We start from the raw sequence: 3,823 nt of genomic DNA on the forward strand, positions 1-3,823 counted from the left end.
TAGGTAAAGGGTTCATGGAAATGGCATTAAATGGGCAAAATGGTGCGCCTTTGAAGGTGTAAGCATGATTTCAGTTCAGAACATGTTATATGTGAGATGTCTGTCTGCGTAAATTTTCAGTAGCAGAGTCAGAAATATAATAGAGATTTTTATAATCCACTTAGGGAATTATCTTGATTGCACAAGATAAGAAATACAATGGAAGTTTCTAGCATCTACTTTGGGATTTAAACCCAAGAAGCCCCAGTAATTAAGGAAAGAGCAGAGAGTAAATCCTGAAAGGGAATTTGAGAAGAAACAGCCAGACATTTAAGAAATATAAAATGTAACAATATAGTATTACAGAATCCAAAGAAAGCAGATGCCATATTTGATAGGTAAAGTAATGATGTTCAAATGAGATTCACATACTAAACCCCAGAAACTGTGACTATGATACATTATACGACAAAAGGGACTTTGCAGAGACGATTAAGTGAAGGATCCTAAAATGGGAGATTTAACTAGATTATTACCTGGGCAATCCCAGTGTCATCACAAGTGTCTTCTTTATAAAAGACAAGCAGGAGAGTTAGAGTCAGAGAAAGGGAAATGGTAATGAAAACAGAGGGGTTGTGCAGGAAAGAGACAGGGAGAGAAAAAGAGATGAGCCCAAAACCTCAGATGACTTGTAGAAGCTGAAAAAGACCAGGAAAGAGAGAAGAAATTCGGCCTTGCCAACTCATTTCAGATATCTGACCTCCAGGACGTGAGATTTATTTGTGTTGTTTTAGGCCACACATTTTGTGGTAATTTGCAACAGTAGTAGAATATTTTGTTTTTAGTAGTAGTAGTGATACTTTGTTTTTAGAGAGAAAATAAAATCTGAAAGCTTTGTCAGTCCCTCTGCTTTTAAAGCTGTAATGGAAAACAATTTCTGACAATCATGTTGTCATTATGTCTATATCATATTGCAACACTTAGATAACCTATGAAAGGAAGTTAACTGATGTGTAGTGGGGTATTTCCAGGGGTAATTATGTCAAAGAAGAACAGATCTCTTTATGGAAGGGGATACGGTGGATAACACAAAACTATTAGCCAATAAAAATAACAACAGAGAGAGGGAAAAACCACAATGTGTCATTAAAAAGGATGTAAAATTACACTTCAAAATCCACGAAGATAACGAATGTTACACATAGGCAAACCAGCCAACCGAACCAAAGGAAACCAAAAAATAGACATTACAAAACGTGAACAGATAGATATAAAAATAAACCAAGCAATATTTTTGGAAATTAAGAATATGGTCATTGAAATTAAAATTTCATAACCCGTATATAATATTGTTGAATAAAGGAATTATTCATGTTAAAGATGATAATAGAAGAAACAAGAGCATGGCATGAACATGGGGAAGCAAAAGAAAACAAGGAAGTACGCCACCATGAGGTGAATGCTTAGTTCAGAGATCAGAGGCCTCAGGAAAAGGACAGACTAAAACCTAAAAGGAAAGAAAAATAGTATCCCAGCACACCAAAGCAAAGCTCAACACCCTTCCTGATTATTTTTCCAATATAATACACAGCTGGGCCCAACTTACCACGTCCTAGTTGATACCAACTTTATCAGCTTTCCATTAATACCAAACTAGACTTAGTGCAGTCAATGATGGACGTCTGTACGCCAAGCGTATCCTTCGCATAACTGACTGTGCAATGGCTGAAACTGGGAAATGAGGGCAAAAGTATCTAGTAGCTCTAAGGATTGTTAAGGATCCAACATTTGAATGATTGCCGGGGACACACAAAGGAACCTATGCAGATGACTGCTTAGTACAGAGAGGAACTTACAAATGTTACATTGTGTCCTTGCTCGACAACGACCTTAAAAAAAGAATCCAGAAGAATCCCGGAGTTCCTAACCTGTACATTTCTAACCATAGACAGAACACTGAACAGATGTCAGGTGACTATCAAGCCCCTAGGTTCTAACTCTTATGAGACAAAATTCCTCTGCCTTTCTTCGACCAACTCTCTTTTGTTTCCAGTTCATTAAACATTCAGTAGCATGATTTTTTCTTCCATAAACCCATTTGCTCTATTTTGAGCTGAGTATCCTTAAAAATATACTCACTTTTTGATGCTGTTTTGAAATTGATATTTTGTCTCATTTAAACATTTTAGGCAGGACACAGTGGCTCAGGGCTGCAATCCCAGCATTTTGGGAGGCTGAGGCAGGTGAAACACCTGAAGTCAGGAGTTCGAGACTAGCCTGACCAATATGATGAAACCCCATCTGGCATATACCTGTAAACCCAGCTACTCAGGAGGCTGAGGCAGGACAATCACTTGAACCCAGGAGGTGGAGGTTGCAGTGAGCCGAGATCGTGCCACTGCACTCCAGCCTGGGCAACAAGAGCAAAACTCTGTCACAAAAAAATAATAACAATCATAAAAAATTTTAAATAATGATTAAAGTGTACAAAATGCCCGGAAGAAGATGTCTTATACTTTTTTCTGAGTTCTGTTGCACAGTGTGGTGAATATGGTTAACAAAGTATCACACATTTCAAAATTGCCACAAGAGTAATTCCAAATGTCCTTAACACAAAAATGTTAAGTATTTAAAGTGATGGATATGTTAACTAACTTGATTTAAGAAATTATTCCACATTGTATCCAGATTATGATGTAACTTTGTAACTCATACATTTACACAATTATAAATTGTCAGTTTACAGTAAAAAAGTGGCATATTTTTAGAAAAAAAGAATGATAGAGTATTCACTACAAAGCAGAGTCAGAGGGTTACAAATCTTAAGAAAAAAGAAAAGGAAGGAAGGAAAAAAGAAGGGAAAAAGGGAGAGAGATGAGAGGGATGAAGGAAGAAAGAAGAAAGTTTACAGACATGGGAAGTACTTGAAAATTTACAAGATATATCGAATAGGAGTTTCTCCACCACTTCTTTTCCCTGCCAAAAAGGGAAGAGAACTAACAACGGAAGAGAGAGGACTGATTTTTTTTTCCAAAATGAAGAGAGGAGAGGTAAAATCAAAACGATATCCAATTCAAAAGCGGGAATTTTTCAAGTTCACCTTAGAAATGACATGGTAAAATACAAATTTGAAAAGTTATCATTAAGTAAAAATAGTTACTTTTTTTTTTTTTTTTTTTTTTTTTTTTTTTTTTTTTTTGAGACGGAGTTTCGCTCTCGGTACCCAGGCTGGAGTGCAATGGCGCGATCTCGGCTCACTGCAACCTCCGCCTCCTGGGTTCAGGCAATTCTCCTGCCTCAGCTTCCTGAGTAGCTGGGATTACAGGCACGCGCCACCATGCCCAGCTAATTTTTTTTTTGTATTAGTAGAGACGGGGTTTCACAATGTTGACCAGGATGGTCTCGATATCTTGACCTCGTGATCCACCCGCCTCGGCCTCCCAAAGTGCTGGGATTACAGGCTTGAGCCACCGCGCCCGGCCGTAAAAATAGTTACTTACCAAAGAATAGTAATCGCACTGGCAGCAAACATTTTAGCAAAAATAAATAAATGCTAGGAAATCCTGGAATAACATCTTCAAATGGCTGAAGTAATTCCACACGAGTGCAGCCATCATCCAGGAATAACTACATCTGGCAATGCTGGAGACCGAATTCTGAGAGGTTCTCTTACAAAAACGCAACTAAATGATGGAAAACATACTTCTCAATGCATGCTCAGCTCCAGGAAGCAGGGGAAATCTGTTATCCCTCCCTCAAAAGGACTTAAGTAGTAGTTGAAAGTGCGTGCTGTGAGAGGTAAGCAGGTGAGAGAGATGTGATTGCTCCTCAAGCAGCTGCCTTT

At 38.1% G+C, this 3,823-nt stretch overlaps 1 pseudogene; it reads left to right on the forward strand.

The window, feature by feature from the left end:
- The first annotated feature begins 1,393 nt into the window (after positions 1-1,393).
- On the forward strand, positions 1,394-1,976 carry LOC105734465 (rRNA-processing protein FCF1 homolog; annotated as a pseudogene).
- The last annotated feature ends 1,847 nt before the right edge of the window (positions 1,977-3,823 follow it).

Source organism: Aotus nancymaae, unplaced genomic scaffold (genome assembly GCF_030222135.1).
Source record: "Aotus nancymaae isolate 86718 unplaced genomic scaffold, 86718_ANA_hifiasm-v0.15.2.pri h1tg000011l, whole genome shotgun sequence".
Taxonomy (NCBI): Eukaryota; Metazoa; Chordata; class Mammalia; order Primates; family Aotidae; genus Aotus; species Aotus nancymaae.